Below are 17,121 nucleotides of genomic sequence, written 5' to 3' on the forward strand. Positions count from 1 at the left end.
AAGAAAAAGACTAACTTTTTTTTTCAGCGAAGGAAGGGAATACTGTGGGTTACCAATGGTGTGAGACAGGGCTTGACAAATGAAAAAAAATTTAGCTGTCAGCCAAATTTCTTGGCCGACGGGGTCAAGCATAAACTGTCCTGAATTATGTTTTTTTGACTTTCTAGAACTAGATATTCTCTTTTTATATTGAAAAAAGTCATTAAATCAGTGAATTTCATGTCATCGTTTAGACTCTAATTTAACTATAACGTATAAAAAATTCTAGGTGCCAGCAAAGATTTTCTAGTCGCCATGGTGATCTGCCGCCCAAGATTTGAAGTGTTGGTCAAGTGTATTCTTTGTAAAATTGTCTAAAATTATTTCTTAGACTTTGGGATCCCACTTACATGCCAATAAACATGATAGATGTTGAAAATTTTATTTTCCTCAGACTCCAACTCAGTCAGCAATTGCAACTAACAAATTTTAGACATCAATTCCAATGTTTTAATAACCTGAACGACCTGGCACTTAGGAATTGTCAAGTCCTGGTGTAAGGGGATCTGCATTTCTAGAGTAATGAGCACTGTGCCAATTACCAAAACATCAGACTCATGGCAGCTATGACAGTCAAACCAATATAATGCTAATCCTTGAGTAACACTTCAAATGGGGTTGCAATCACGCTTTCTGAATACAAAATTGAGCACAACCATCAAGCATTCTTGGGTAGTCTGCTCACTCCAGTGAGCAGGTGGACTGTGGTGATAGCAAAGTGAGCTGTGTATGTTTAGTAAACCATAAGGTATGCTTTTCTGAATCAAATTAGTACAGGTATCAATCATTCTTCAAGACTTTGAATTTCCAGCATGATTAGAAGAAATATCAAATTTCAAATCTAAACAGACACCTATATTTTACCATTTTCAGTTCATTAGACAACTGAGAACTCATGAATGAAGGGAAAGGATTTGTTTTAGTTCATTTTTTCGAAGTTTGATTTAATTATTTGATTTAACATTCTTCAAATAGAAAGAAAAACAATTAGTGACATTATGAGCTTACCCTTATATAAATCCTCGATGAGCAAATGCTAAACTGCAACCAGATCAATAAATGGTTCTAGACCTATAAAAGAATTGTCCAAAAGTATATAGTATCAATCTAAAGATCGGCAAAAAATTTATACACGCGTTTTTCCTCTATTAAAATTTAAAATTATGATATTTGTACAGTAAAACCTGTCTTTAACAGAACCTGTATTAAGCAGATACCTGTCTTCAATGGAGAAAATCATGGTCTGGTGATTTCAATGCCAAAATGCACATTTAAAAAGTTTGGATTAAGCAGAACCTGCCTAACAGAAAGAAAAATTGTATCCTCTTAATGGAAAACTTCACACAAACACTTTGAACATTTTGCGATCAATTGGCCAAGGAAACACAAAAAAAAGTTAACATGTTCTACCAAAATTTTTGCCAATGCAAGTCTACATCATCCATCCTTAGCAAAAACAGTTTCTGTACTTTGTGCTGTGGTCTTATTCTACCATATGTAGAGAAGATTTCAGCATATTCGGCTTTCGGGTGCGTGTGTTTGTGAGAAATGAGCCGAATATATGGCATAGCACACCATCTCCCACACATTTCTTTTTCACTATAACTCGTGAACCTAACTGCATAGCGTAAAATTTAAAAGATATTCAGTTTTTCATCTTACTTTGAATTATTCTTTATTTGATTGTGGTTATTTATCTCAGCCTTCGACCAATTTCTAATTTCTTTATAGTGTTTCATGAAAGTTTTGCTGAAATATTGGGCGATTCCTAAAACAAATTAAACTATTTTCTATAAACCTATGGATAATCATGTTTCAGTTAACAAATTATCTTCGTTAGACAGGTATAACTATATCAAGCTATTGAAAAAGACAAAGACATTTGAAAAGGAAAAACAAGAAAATGAGTCGTAAATTTTATGATTTACTAATCGAGGATAAACTGTTGACATTTTCGTAATTAGATGTGAGATTGTAACAAGTGTAAGTTACTTGGTTCTTCAAAATCATTGTTATACACACATCATTATATTAGATATTTTCAAGTGAACAAAAGTGTTTTTAAATTTGATTGTCAATATCATGAAAATAAAAATTGTTTGATTACCAGTTTTTTATGTTCAAATGATAAATTGTATAATTAAAATTTAATCATTTAAAATTTATAATTTTATTTCAATTAAAAACACCAAATTCATTCATAATTCTGATGATTTTTAAGAAAATTTATATTCAGCCACCAAATATTCATTCAGTATTTGGCCAAATCACTATTTGCCCCATCCCTATTGATATTGGATATGTGCCTCAGCTAAAGCAAAATGAAGTACTAGAAACAGTAAACACAAATCACATTGAAGCTACTAATGAAAAACCACCTAGACCAGTGTTTCCCCGAGGGGGGATGTAATGGTCCAGGAGGCAGTAGAAGCTGTGGTTTTAGTATAGGATAATGCATCTGTGGTGGTTGAGTGGTTACAGTGAGACTTACATCGCGGGGACCCGGGTTTGAGCCCCCACCATCGCCACAGTGGTGGTCGGCTTAAGTTGGTTTCCTATGGTTTTGAACTTCAAGGTGCAAATCAAATGTGAGCCAATCTCCCCTTTAAAAAGTCTTGCCACAAAGAGCAGCAGTCCTACAAACAGTACAAGTATTCAGACATTACACTTCACTTGCTTCACTTCTGAAATATAGATTGCAGCACTGAAAAATCATACACAACACTAGATAAGCAATCAGACTGTTAGGTACACACACTTACACTTCCGGCACAACTCACTAGGTAGCAAATTGTCCATGGTGATAGACCTGAGTTGTGCTCGGTTTGAAAATATCGTACAACGAGTAAACATCAAACCACCAATCATTAACATTGCTTGCATAGCATTTTGCTATAGCTTTTCCCCTTATTTTTGCTAAAGGAATTTTTTATCTAGCTTAAACCCTGATGGCCACACCCCAAAATAGGCCATTGCACGGGGGGGGGGGGGGGGAGAGATTCCGTGGGATTTCCTTTCTAGCCTAATTGGTGCTTTTTTCCTGGTAGGCCATTTTCCTCTGATGGCATTTTTTTCTATCCGCTATTATTTCTTATTTCCTTTGGATTGCAGTTTCTTTTTTGAGACTATTAAATAGTCTCAAAATGACACTACTCTGTATAGCAGCGTTTCCCAACCTTTTGAAGTTTGCGGTACCCTTGGGGATAACATTAAAAACTTGGGGCACACTTCCTTGAATACAGAATACAGTTTACTTCAACAAAAATGACTGAGTATAAAATTCATCAGCAGAGATGTTTGATTAATCATTAAAGTGAAACTTGTGATTTTATACTTAGAGAGCAGATACTTGAAATCAGGCCTTACAGTTGGATTGAATACATGATAGAACACATGAATTGTCCTCAAGGACTTGTAGTCTATTTCTTGACAGATGACAGCACTACACATAACAAGTTTAACAAAAACAAACGGCACGTTAGGTTCACAACGCATACACGCACATTCTGGCATGTACCAATTCGTTAGAAATTCCATAGAGGAATGTGTACGGATAATTGATAGTAGCGGTAGTGTATTTCTTGCTTTGTATTTTATTGTCGCCGAGAAGGCTTGTTCGCATAGATATGATGTTAAGAAAGGTAAAAGTGCATTAATTGCTTTCATCATTTAGATTAGGGTACTCCTATCTCAATCCAAGCCAAAAAGCAGCCACACAAGCCTCGCTATTAGTGAGCTTACTTATTTACCTTTGAGTGTGGAATCAACACAAAGATCAATAAATTCCCCTCGTTCACAAGCAGTGAAATCTATTTCCTCCTCACTTTATACGAAATCAAATTGTGAGACAACCCAGTCGAAATTCACAGTGGAAAAAGATGGAAAGTACATATCTATTGCATCTTGCAATCTTGATAAGTGTTGACAAATGAGGTTTTATCAGTGTATTCGAAGGTGTGTGTGTGTGTGTAATATCACCACCCTAGGATGCCGGGGCACACTGGTTGGGAAACACTGCTATAGAGGTTACTAGTAATAGACCACTATAGATTTGCTTTGAATCAATTGAGCCATAGCATTTGTTTTTGTTTGTTAGTTGCAGGCTATCTCTTCATTCAAGAACTTTTTTGTTTGTTAGTTGCAGGCTATCTCTTTCGTGGGCGATTTCTTTCTCTGGCAAGAAAGATGTCAAAAAACATGACTGTTTCCACTCTTGTATCTTCTCATCAGACTGTAAGACGTTTTTCCCACCAAGGAAGAAACTTGCTAATGCATCATCAATAATAGATTTTATTGCATCTGTTCCCCAGTGTTCCATCAGCCAGTTGTTAAAATTAGCAACTTCAAAGTTACATAATCAATAATTGTGGATTGCAGAATATTATAAGGCACAGTCTTAAATGATCTATTTTTCATGAAGTTGCCTAAAAATCCTGCATTTTTGAGTTATCAAATAGCAGCACCAGGGTGATAAATTGTAAATTGGTTATTAAATGATTATCATACATACAACACACTATAGAAATCAAATTGCAGTGTTCCATCAGCCAACAGTTAAAATTAGCAACTTCTGTGCAAAGCTGGGGCATTTTTCATAGTGACACGCCAAATCCTGTTTTCACATTACAGATATACCGTGGAATTCAGTGGGTGCATACTCAGCTTTAGATTATTTTTGTCGCACCACTGTCATTTTCTGCACACGAAGGCTAATTAGACCGGGACCTACAATTTATTGCCGATTCCGAACGGCAGGCTTGTTTTTCATACTCATCGAGAGGTTGGTGCGCTAACCCCTCGATGGGGAACTCCCTGCGGTAACAATTTTTGCTGCGGTCAAGTTGCCGTTTTTTGTTGTACCCGTATCAGGAAAGTTTTCTGACAAGGACAAACTGGGTATCGAACTCGCGACACCTGTAAACATCCTTTGGTACTTTAGGTGAGCATCTTATGGACCGGGCTACCACGCCCTCTTTAGAGCTCAGCTTTAAAGCAGTAAGCAATCGTTCTTGATTGCAGATTATCTAATTGTACAATGAAACATATGCCAAGCACTGTTCTTGATCACCAATTATTTAAATTCATCGTGCCCAGGCACTTTTTTCCAGTATCGACCAAAAAATCAGATTTTCCGGTTATAAATGTAAGACGACAAATATAAACCGAGATTGATAAATACTTGTGAAATGATAGAGGATGAACACAAGGGCATGAATAAACAATGAACACAACCATGGCAAATTGTAAACTGAAATTAAACACTCCTCAAATGAATGATACATATAACCACAATAGAAACTGAATTCTAGAGCTACAATAACTCAAGTTAAAGCAACAAATTGTAAACCCTGTTAATCAAATACAGTCGAATCCTTTTATAACGAACTCCAAGAGACCAGAGAAATCACTTCGTTATAATGAAAATTTGTTATAAAGGAATTCGTTTTTTTACATTGCTCCTATATAAATTTATCTAGGGTACTAGACAAGTGTTCGTTAAAACGGGATTCGACTGTACTTGCCAAATTACTGAGAACGATACAACCACTATAGGAACGGAAGTGGTGTTACATTAGACAGCAGTTAAAATTGGCAACTTCCAAGTTATATGAAGAGAGAGATGTCATTCCCCCACTATTCATAGGTAGATTTTAACAATTGACTGATGTGAAGGTGAATTCAGAAAAGAAATTGCACTGCCTCTATCAGGAATCAAACCCACATCTCATATGCCGCTCATCCAACATGCGAGAGGATATGGGCGAGATACATGGTACAGGCCAATTAATAACTGCCGTCTGTGGACTATTCAAATTTTGCTTTCTATTTTAATTTTGTTCTAGATCGACAACTACCAAAATTTGCATCCTGGGCTATACCAACACCACCTATTATAAAACAAGGCCTCTGCACGAAACTCGTGACGTCAGTGATGAATGCCATTTCACCTATTGTCATTGGACATAGCAGGTCAAGGAATACGTTACCTTTACCCTTTTTCCAGTACATCCAATAGCAATAGGTGAAATGGTCTTCTTCAGTGACATCGCAAGCTTCGTGCAGAGTCGTTCTTCTATAGGTGGTGCTGACTAAACACTCTCTTGCTCAGCCCTCTGTAAATATGCCGCTTATGCAAAGGCATACCTTTTTTCCAGTAGTCAATTTTCATAAAAAATCAATTTTCAATAGCATTGATGCCACAAATTGATAAACCAAGATTAATAAAACACTTGACAAATGATTGAAAATTATATACACAATGGCAAGAAATTCTAAACCGAGACATTTAAAAGCTTGTCAAATAGAAACAAATTCCAGTGTACTATCAACCAGTGGTTAAATTCAAAGACTTCCAAGTTAGAGATATAATCATTCATTATAGCGCTGTACGATATCTAAGAACACACATAAAGACATTCAATTTTTCTTTGTATTCACCTAAGAACCACAAATAACTCGAGTTGATGGGAAAAATTGTAAGCCGAGTAACTCATACATGTCAAATTGCAAAACGAGTCAATCAAATACTCGGTGAATGATACACGCACACACAACAGGAATTGAATTCCGGTATTACATCGGCCAATAGTTAAAATTACCAACTTCCAAGTTATAGGCATAATCATTAGTACTCATAAAAATTGTTTAGCGTGGTATCAGTATGATATTTAGTTTAGAATGTTTTACTTCTAACATGGATCCATCATTTAGTCTGAAAATGTTATTGGTTTTAAATGCAATTTACTATCATCGTTTTTGTTATTTTAAAAGTTTTTTTTTGGGGGGGGCTACTTTTTTTCTTCTGCAAGAAAGGCGTTGGAAAACACGACTCTCTTGGCCACTTCTTGTCATGCTTTTAGTTGTTTTTCTTGCTGACACATCAAAAATGGATTTAGCTGTTCCGCTGCTGCATCAATTGTATGATATCAAAGCGCATGCGAATCTGCTTTATTTCTGTGAACTCGCCTAAAAATCAACAATTTTCGTGTTATCGAGTCGTGTCAACGAAATGACACAGAGTATCAAATACTCATGAAACAATCAGCAATGATAGCCACTATAGGAATTGAATTCTGCTGTTGCATCATTGTTGTATAAGAGATAATCGACTATCATGTACGCTCACCATGGAACAGATTGTAGGATATTGAAACGCGTGCCAAAGCATTCAATTTTTTCCTGTACTCACCTAAAAACCACCAATAACTCAAGTGGAGAAGACAAATTGTAAACTGAGTAAATCATATAGCCGCCAAATACACACAACCACTTCAGGAACTGTATTCCAGTGTTAGCCAGTGGTTAACATTGGCAACTTCCAAGTTACAGACATAATTAATGTTACTAAAAAAATTGTTTAGCATGGAATCAGTATGGAATGAATAGCGAACTCCGATAAATAATTAATAATTGAATTAAGCGAAACTAGAAATATTACGAACACCTACGAAAGGGAGGACGCGGGGGGGAAAGGAAAATACCTGGCAACGAAACCACCGGACGTCTTCTGAAGAAAATGTGGGGACGCCTGCGCAAGAGCGAGGAGAGCCGAATATAATGGCTAAAGTCGCCATCTTGCCAAAAGATCGTGGTCCTGCCACCCACTTCATAATTGAGAAACAGCACGATGCTGAAACAACTCGATTATTTAAAAATCCCGATCCGGCCAGTTAAATTGACAATTTGAATCGGGACATGTGGATGGATTCGTTAACGAGGTCGATTATTTAACAGTTCTGGATTCGTAGCGCCAAGACTCACGTCCGCGGCGCCATGAAAATAATGGACAGACATACTGGGTTTTTCTTTGTACAATCATTTAACAGGCGATCAATTAACTCGGCCGAACAGTTGTATATAAACAATGTTGTTTTTTTTTATAATTAAAAATATACAAAATCAGTTGAAATTCAAGTCATACCTAAATAAAGTTTTCCTGTGATAATCGACTTCGTTCATTCATTTACGATTACTTGTTTAATGAATGGCGATTCTAACTTTAGTTTGCGTTCCATTTGATTCAATTAAATAATGGACGAAACCTGCATGTTTTTACACACATATAGGAGACAAGTTCCTGACAGACGACACACACACACACTGAAGTCTTCTTTGTGGCTTAACTGACCCGGTTACGGTTAACAGAACGTGAACGACCGACTATAAGCTTGTGTAGTTTGAGATTGTCGCCATAGATGGCGATACTAGATATGGTACGGGATACGAGAGTATGGAATGTTTGTAACTCGAAACTTTTCGATAAATAGTAAATGAATATTTAACAATTTTGTTACTAATGTCTTCAAAGATTTTTATTCAAATGAATTTTTGTTGTTCTGTGAATTTGCTGCAAAACTTTAAGAGTAGCGTTAACCGAATTAATTAATTTAACCGAATGAATTAATTTTGAAGTAAAAGGAAAGTCCACCAGTTATGGTAATATGTTTTTGCAATATTCACAACAGATGGCGAAACGATAATCATGGCCACTGAGCTATAAGTAAAGGTTTACTTATAGCTCAGTGATCATGGCCCCACATCCTAGAGCAGGGTCCCTATGCTGGGATCTTTTGAACCCATCCCCAACCGCACTCTCACGGGCCCCTTTAAGATGAATTTATAGCGTGGAAAAGCAAAAAAAAATGGTGGAAAATCGTCCCGGGCCCCAGGGCTGGGGGATTTGTCAGCCCACACCTTGTGGGGGCCATGACGATAATATCAAATTATAATCTTAAAGCTGACCATATTTCTACAAGAAAACTACGATGTTGAGATTTCAAAAACGGAACATCAACAGTTTTCGCCAAAAGTAATGCCAAAACGGTGCAAAATTGCCAACGATTGCAAAAATGAATCGTGGTATTGCCCCCCCCCACCCACGCTCCTCCGTATCCCCCAGAGTCACAGGTGGAGTCGACTGATCTAATGTATATATGAGCAGACATCATCATCGTGCCCCCCCCCCAGACTTCCAAGTCAATCTCCGCCTATATCGAATGGTCATAGTGACGAACTCACATCACAAGGTCCCAAATCCGAACCTCATCGTCGCCGCAGTTGTGGTCGGATGAAGTTGGTTTCCTGTGGTTCCCAACTTCGAGGCACGAATGAGAGCCGATCTCCCCTTTAAAAAGTCGCACCACTGAGAGCAACAGACTCAAACAGATATAAATGTAATTCAATCATTACACTTCATTTCTGAAATATAGATGGCAGCACTAAAAATCAGACACAACACTAGACACACACTCAGACCGTTAAGGATAGTGTTACTATATCCGATGTCTGAGAAAGGAGGATGTCAGCACTAAGGCGACTGGATAGAGACTCCTTATTCGAGTGGCTATAGTCAGCACTAGAACTCCTTAATACACTCCGTATATGAAGACGTCTTAGTCAGCACATGCTCCCTCAGTGACGTCATTTATCTCAATTTTTCCAATAGATGGCGTCATTATTACGATCGATAAAACCGGCCACAACAATGAATAAACAGAACCGCTAAAAAAAAGCAGAAACAGAAAAATTCTTCAAATTTCGACGGCTATGGCTTAATATCTTATTGGCTTAAATATAGGAAATAAGAATGCATGTGGGAAAGGGAGCACAAAAGCACTCATATAAATGAAGAAATGTGTGTTTCAAACAATTTAACACAATTCCGGAAACCTGAAAAGAAGGACAAAAAGGCGAATTTTCCGAAACGTAGGGGACGCTTGAAATGACATCAAAAAAGAAGGACGGTTGGTAAGTCGAGGCTAGGATAGATCATGTTTATTGAACATTTGCTGCCATCTGTCAGCATATTCAAACACTGTAGTTTTGTTACTTTACACCAGATGACAGCATGAAAATGTTAGCGAAATATTTTTCTTCACAACTCACAAGCGGTGATGGTGGGAAAAATTGGCCAAAATTTGTCCAAATGGGAAATTTCTTAGCATTTGTGGGAAATTTTGAGAGTTCATAAAACAAAAGAATTTTTTGAAAAAAATTAAGAAATTAATGCAGTGCTTTTCTATTGTAGAATACTTTATTACGTATTTTCCCCGCTAGATAGCAGCACATTTTTCGAAATGAATCGGAAAAATTTAGTCAAAAGGGAAATTTTACTGGAAGAGGTTACCATCACTGCTTACAAGTAACTTCCATTGTCGTCCGGCTGATCATTATTCTGAGGGAAAATCAGGAAATCTGCGGTTCCGAATGCGGGTGAATCGTCACTCATCGTGAAAAATGACACCGATTATTGTCGAAATTCCCAGTGAAAGACGGCGAAAACTAACAGAAAATCAATGGGTGCAGAAATTTAGAAAATGTCAAATGGGGGACAAAAATCCAGAGGAAGCAAACGTCGGAAATTTCGAATAAAGCGAAGATCGAAAGAATCTTCGCCTATAGCGGCTCCGGCATTTGGCTCAGGATCGCAGAAATCTGAAAAATGAGCCAATGACATGGCTGTAACCAGAGCACCGGCCGCATACTATAACGGCCGCCGGGCCGTTATAAGAGCGTCATCGACCCTCGGGCCGATTGGATTTTTTGGGGCCCTACCTTGCAAATTCTCGAAAAATTCAATTACTTTTCGTTTTTCTGAGTCCCGTCTTCTCTTGAGGCCTCGGGCAATACCCGAGTCAGTTCATGCGTTAAGGCCGCACTGTTTCCCCTCAAACAAAAAAAATATTGGTAGAAAATATATAAATTACTTACACGTATAATGAATATATAAATAAGTCTATTTATTCTCAAAAAAAATTCGATCTCCCCCCTCCCCCCAGTACCAGATGTGCTTCAGAGGAGAATCAACTGTTTTTGCTGCCCGTGGGCTACACACAAAGTCCACCGCCCTTCTTCATATTAGTTAACTTTTTTTGACACACTCGTCCTCTGAATTCGCTGTATGCGTAGCTCCAACTCCCCCCCCCCCCGCCCCCCAAAAATTGCTCCTGTGTTTCCGTGTTTCCAAGTCACCTTTTTTGTCATTCACATGCTCACACACTTTCCTTGTCATGGGCATGAGACCTCACATCTTACTCCTAGGCTGAGATCTGTACAAGCTCTCCCCCCCCCCAGACCACAACTTTTCATGGGCTCCTTTTACATTTAACTTATTGTATGAAAAAGTATAAGAAAAAAATGGTAAGAATCGTTCCGGATTCCTGGACGAGAGAGCCCTATGAGCTCAATCATTGTGGGTGGCATGATCATGGGCCCCGAGCAAAGTGATTTTTCTGAAGTCCCTATGTGGCTAAAAATTCCAGTTTACATGAAAATTTTGAAAGATTTCATTTTTATAAGGCGCACCCCCCCCCCCGCACTTGAGGGCCCCGGGGGGTGGGCCTATGCGTTAAGAACTACCTGGCTATAGCCTGCTAAGCCTCTCTCTAAATACCTCTCTGGTTGCCCCCCTCGGAAAGAAATTTCTTTCGTATTTGGGTTCAGAGGGATCGACCGGCCTTTCCAAGAGCCGAATAATCAGGGGCGGAAATACGGGGGGGGGGGAGACTGCTCAAAGGTGGAGTCGACTGATCTAATGCATATATGTATATATGAATTGACATCATCATCATCATAGTATACCATTCCAACAATAATGGCCGTTCTTCCTCCAGACTTCCAAGTCTATCTCCGCCTATGCGAATAATATGAGGAAAATTTGTCTGTCTTGCAAAATACGGGACGATCCAACGAACCCACTTAATAAATTGCCTATCCTGACACAACGCCTTGGATTCCTGCTAGCCTCTGCTATTTTAGCAGCTGAAGATGCCTCGGCTTCATTCACAGCTGAAGATGTTTGGTTTCGCTCCAATCGCAGCTGAAGATGTTTGCTTTCACTACATTCGTAGCTGAAGATGTCTGCCTCGGCTACATTCGCAGCTGAAGATGTCTGCCTCGGCTTCATTTGCAGCTGAAGATATTTGGTTTCGCTCCATTCGCAGCTGAACTTCAACTACTACCACCATGGGCGGAGATACGGGGGGGGGAGATGTCTTCATGACCCCCACATGGGGGGGGGGCTGACAGGGCTCTAGCCCTGGAGCCCGGGACGGTTATCACCATTCTTTTTGTTTTTTCACGCTATAAATTAACTACAGTTAACTACAGAAGGGGCCCGTTAAAAGTCTTACCGACGGGCCCGCAAAGGATCCCAGCATAGGGGCCCCGCTACTGGATGTGGGGGGCCATGGATGTCTACCTCGGCTTCAGTTGCAGCTGAAGATATCTACCTCGACTTCATTCACAGTCGAAGATGTCTGCCTCGACTTCATTCATAGCTGAACATGCTTTCTTTCGCTCCATTCGCAGCTGAAGATTTCTCCTTTTGCTTCATTAGCAACTGAAGATGCTTGGTTTCACTCCATTCTCAGTTGAACTTCAACTGCTGAAGATGTTTGCTTTCGCTCCATTCGCAGCTGAATATTTCTGCTTTCGCTGCGGATTCAGAGATGAGCGATCCCCCCCCCCCCCATAGAGCCGAGTAATACAAAAAAAACTGTCTGTCCTGTAAAATACGTGATGGTCCAACGAGCATACAGAATGAGTAGCCCCTCCCGACACATAGCCCTGGATCTGAGTCTGATTTCTATCTTCTGCCCTGATAATAATATAATAACCCCAAAATAACGCATAGCCGACAACAAGGGCTTTATAAGTTAATTCCTCTCTCGGGCCTTACGAGAGAGAGGGCCCAATAATTCTTTCCACACAGAAGAACGTGAGTTAATAGAGAGAGAGAGAGAGAACACGTATAAATGCATATTATTAGATCAAAAACGTCGCGTTCCGTCCGTTTAGTTAAGCCTGCTACAAGTATTTCCAAACAGCAAAATTTAGCATTTTTCCCGCAAAATTCTTTGTTTATTTGTGGTTTTTTTTAATGTTTTTGCGAGTAAAATTGTTTTATTTTTCGTTGTGAATGAAATTATTGAACGCAGGTGTCGTCGTCGTCGTTTCTCGTAGGAACGAGTGAAGATGATGTAGTAGGATGATGATGATGATGATATGATGGCCGATGGATTGTCTCTGAGTCCCTTCCACGAGAAGTTAAACAAAAGGAAGGATCGGTGAGTTTTTTTTTATAAATCGCTTTTTACCTCGAAAAATTGCTGCTTTTTTTCTCCCCTGCTTCTTAATTAACATCATAACCAGCACTGACCACTTTTTTCTATAAGGGATAATACAGTCGGACCCCGTTATAACGAACTCCAAGCGAACGGAAAAATTACTTCGTTATAATGAAATTTCTTTATAGAGGAATTCCAGGTTTCTGCATTGTTCCTATGTAAACTTATCTGGGGGATTAGAAAAGTGTTCGTTAAAACGAGATTTTCCTATAACGGTATTCGTTAAAACGGGATTCCACTGAATTCCAAAAGTAATAAATATTAGAACGTTATTGGAAGAAATAATTCGATACACGATGAAAATTCAGAATTAACCTTATAGCGTCACACTCAACGTCAGCCTGGTCCAATAGTTATTCACTAATACTTTCCTTCGGCAATGTTTGCCTCCCCAGTGCAATGCACCATTTGGCTGCACTCTGACAGTCTGACCACGACCACCTAGATAACCTATACTAGGTTATACTAGGTTATGTAGGAGGTCGTGGTCTGACTCAAGGTTCCTTGGCTGATATCTGCTTCCAGAACATTCTTCAGGGATACTAATACGCCAACTGGCGTTTTTTGACCAATGTATGAGCAGACGGATTGGAAGATAGGGAAGGGAAACGACTCATCTCACTTCTTTGGAGTGGTGTGAGGGGGTGGGATGGAAGATCCTGGGACCAGCCTTCCAAACTCCAACGTTTGACAATCATTGCCAATGGTGGAGCATCCACACTTATTTGGAACGTATTGGGGACCAGGCTGGACAAGATTGTGGTCTGGGCTTAAATGAAATAGTAATAGCAGAGTTTATGAAAGAAATAATTGCGGAACTGATGAAACCCTTAAACAACTCAAGTACGCCCTGTTTATTTCGGGCCCTGTAGCCCGCAACTTGAAACAAAATTGCATTGAGTCACATGAAGTTTATCTTAGGGTTGGATTCTATTGGGTAGCGATTTCTTGCGCAATTGCGATTTCTTGCTAAGTTTAAAAAGAAATACGATAAACATGTTGGGGTTAAATCAAGAAGCTATCCATACTTAGAATTAGACCACCATAAGTATATATTCTTTATGGGCATTTTACAATATTTCATCATGTATATATATTGTTTGTAATTACATTTTTAATTGGGTTGCTGTATTTTTGAAATATATGACATCCATATTTGTTATGGCCATCTTTTTATCGGCCACCTCGTTGGGCGTTGCTTTTGTATTTGTATTTGCATGTTATGTTGCGTAACACATATAAAGCTAAGTTTTTTCTACCTTTTTATTTATACGTCGCAGCGAAATATTCTAGCGAAGTAACAGCCCCGAGTTCATACGTTTGTGACCAGAAGCATACGCAGGAGAGAGCCCTCCACAAGACTATCAACAATTTAAAATATTTCCAACTATTTCAGTGAAAAATTTAAATATAAAAAAAAATACTTTTGTACCTCATGTTATCTTTATCAATGTCTGTTAATTTAGAATGCTTTTTGAAGGTTAGTAGCTCAAAATTTCTCTGGGAGAGATTCCTTGTGTTCCTCGAATATAATGGGTTCCCCCCTAAAGGTCGACCTTGCGTACGCCAATGCTCGTGCCCAGGGCGCAGGGTATTGTAATGTGGTAGGTCCCTGTGTGGTAACGCAAATTCTACCACAAGTCATTATACCACTTGATCATTGTTTGGCGCAGCATAGCCTTGATGGTCCTTGCACCTGTAAAAAAACAAACTCCAATCCAATCCGAAGGTGCATATGCACCCTCGAATGAATGATGACATGTATCGTAGCAAATACGTCGAAAAAAATCAGCAAATCGTTCTTCAAAAACACTCTCTACCGCCTTCGCTATAGTGATTCGACAGCACATTCTATGACCAAAAATGCTTGTTTAGGTGTCTTATATCATCTCTTAAAGTTTGTCCCATGAAATTAGAATCACCCTGTATTTTACATGTGAGAAAGACATCAATGAACTAGAACCACTTGCGCCACCTATCAAATAAAAATGTTACAATTATTTGATTGGAATCAGTAACCGGATTTTGATTAACCTGCCATATAAAAAAACAATATGATGTGATATTAGTTAATATTTTTTAAGCAATAATATTAATTAAATTATGAAGTTTACTTCGAAGTTATAACAGTTGTTATGTGTGCGTGGTAAAACATTGTTAGTAAAACTCGCAAAGTATTAGCATCAACTAGCAATGGCCAGGGCCGTCTTAAGAGCATCTTGGGCCCCCGGGCCAAGTGGTTTTTCTGAGACCCTACTTTGCAAATTCTAGAAAATTTCAACCGAATCTCATTTTTGTGAGGCCCCTCTTCTTCTGAGGCCCCCGGGCTGTGCCCGGGTGGGCCCATGCATTAAGACGGCAATGGCATGTTATCGTAGGCTTCTTGCGATTACAATCAAAAACAATATGAAAGTCAAAGACGGCTACAGTTTGCGAGATTTATTAATGTTGCTTTACCGCTGGCAAATAACAACTGTTAAAATTTCGAGGCAAATTTGATAATTTAACTCATATTATTACTTATAAAATATTAACTAATATCATGTCACATTATTTTTTTCACACGGCACATTAATCAAAATCCAGTTACTATTTGTAATAGAAGAATTGTAACAGTTTTATTTGATAGGTGGCGGAAGGGGTTCTACTTCATTGATGTCTTTCTCACATGTAATATAGTACTGTATAATTGTTTTCAATATTTTCTGGAAGGCAAAGGCAAATTTTTGCTGATAAAATTTTATCTTTACCCGTTTATTGGTGATGGACAAAAGTGCTTAAGAAAAGCGCCATTTTTTCATGGTGAATAAGTTTACAAAATATATTCGTTTAGAGTTTGAGAATGCTTCTATGTACGCAGAGATTTTTTTTTGCTGCGCAGAAAAAAATTCCCAATATTGTATAGGGCAACATGTTATTTTATCATTCCGCCCAAATATCGAAATTCTGTGAGCAAAGAAACAGGTCTGTTGTGCAGGTGTAATAAAAGGCAATGTGCCGTCATCTGGAAAAAAGCACACATTTCAAGTAATAACATTTTTCCTTTTTATTGCGAGCATCTCGGTGCCCATCATTCCCACCCCCACCATCTTGGAACAGAGCCCCCTCCCCTCCCCCTCAAGACTGAGATCTTGGTATATAGTACTGTATCTGGTGTCTCCTCTATAATGAATTTATAGTGCAAAAAAAAAGAAAAACACTGAGGTGTTTGTCCCGGACCCCAGTGCTAGAGACCTGCCAAGCCCTACCCTTGTAGGGGGTCATAGTGCTCATTTAAACCATTGAGGATAGATGCTTGATTTCATACTGAGGAGATATTCACGGACAACTCAGATGAACACCCTATGATTCAATGATTAGCATCTCATGATTATTTCAGTTAAAGTCATATGTCAGAGTTCTTGTGCGGATGCTTTCTTCTGGTGAGGGTTATAATCAAGCTCCGATACGTGAATATGCCTTCCCATAGGTTGACAGGGCTCCAACCTCGTGAATCCCAACCATGAGTTCAACCGGGCACGGCACGAATACCCATGGTCCCCCATCCCGCTGTAGGGCCCTAGGCTGAGATTTTTGGTGGACTCCAGTTCAGACTCTTTACGGGGCCCCTTCTAATATGAATTTGTAATATGAAAGACAAAAATAGAATTACATCTGATGAGAATTAAATCGGGCCCCCAGGGCAGGAGCCCTGCCCGACCCCCGACCCCCCTCTTTTTGTGAGGGTCATGCAAAGACCGTAGTCCTGCATAGAAGAGGAGCTTCCACGATAAGATCTGGCCTAATGATTTATGACAATAAATATATAAATTAAGAGGCACTGCCTAGGCCCTCTTTCATTTTGTCCTGGGGCTATGATTTTGTTTAGGAAGCAGTAGGAACACACTTTTTTTTGGATTAAATATACAAAAATTTGTTTCAGTTCTGTAGAACAGACTAATTATCATCAAGGTTT

At 38.9% G+C, this 17,121-nt stretch overlaps 1 protein-coding gene across 2 annotated transcripts in view; it reads right to left on the reverse strand.

Annotated features, from left to right (window-relative positions):
* LOC149088211 (uncharacterized) overlaps positions 1-8,226 on the reverse strand; it is an 88,130-nt gene extending 79,904 nt beyond the window's left edge. The window contains exons 1-2 of one of the 2 annotated variants that reach the window (XM_089245560.1): positions 7,961-8,226; positions 1,048-1,110 (exon numbers count right to left, since the gene is read on the reverse strand). The gene's annotated coding sequence lies outside the window, so the exon portion shown is untranslated. The remainder of the gene's footprint in view (positions 1-1,047; positions 1,111-7,960) is intronic. The other variant, XM_089245561.1, reaches the window with a different exon arrangement.
* Positions 8,227-17,121: the final 8,895 nt, after the last annotated feature.

This window comes from Pholcus phalangioides, unplaced genomic scaffold (genome assembly GCF_987345545.1).
Source record: "Pholcus phalangioides strain wild (caught in Gottingen) unplaced genomic scaffold, Ppha-v1.0 ptg000003l_1, whole genome shotgun sequence".
In the NCBI taxonomy this organism is placed as follows: Eukaryota; Metazoa; Arthropoda; class Arachnida; order Araneae; family Pholcidae; genus Pholcus; species Pholcus phalangioides.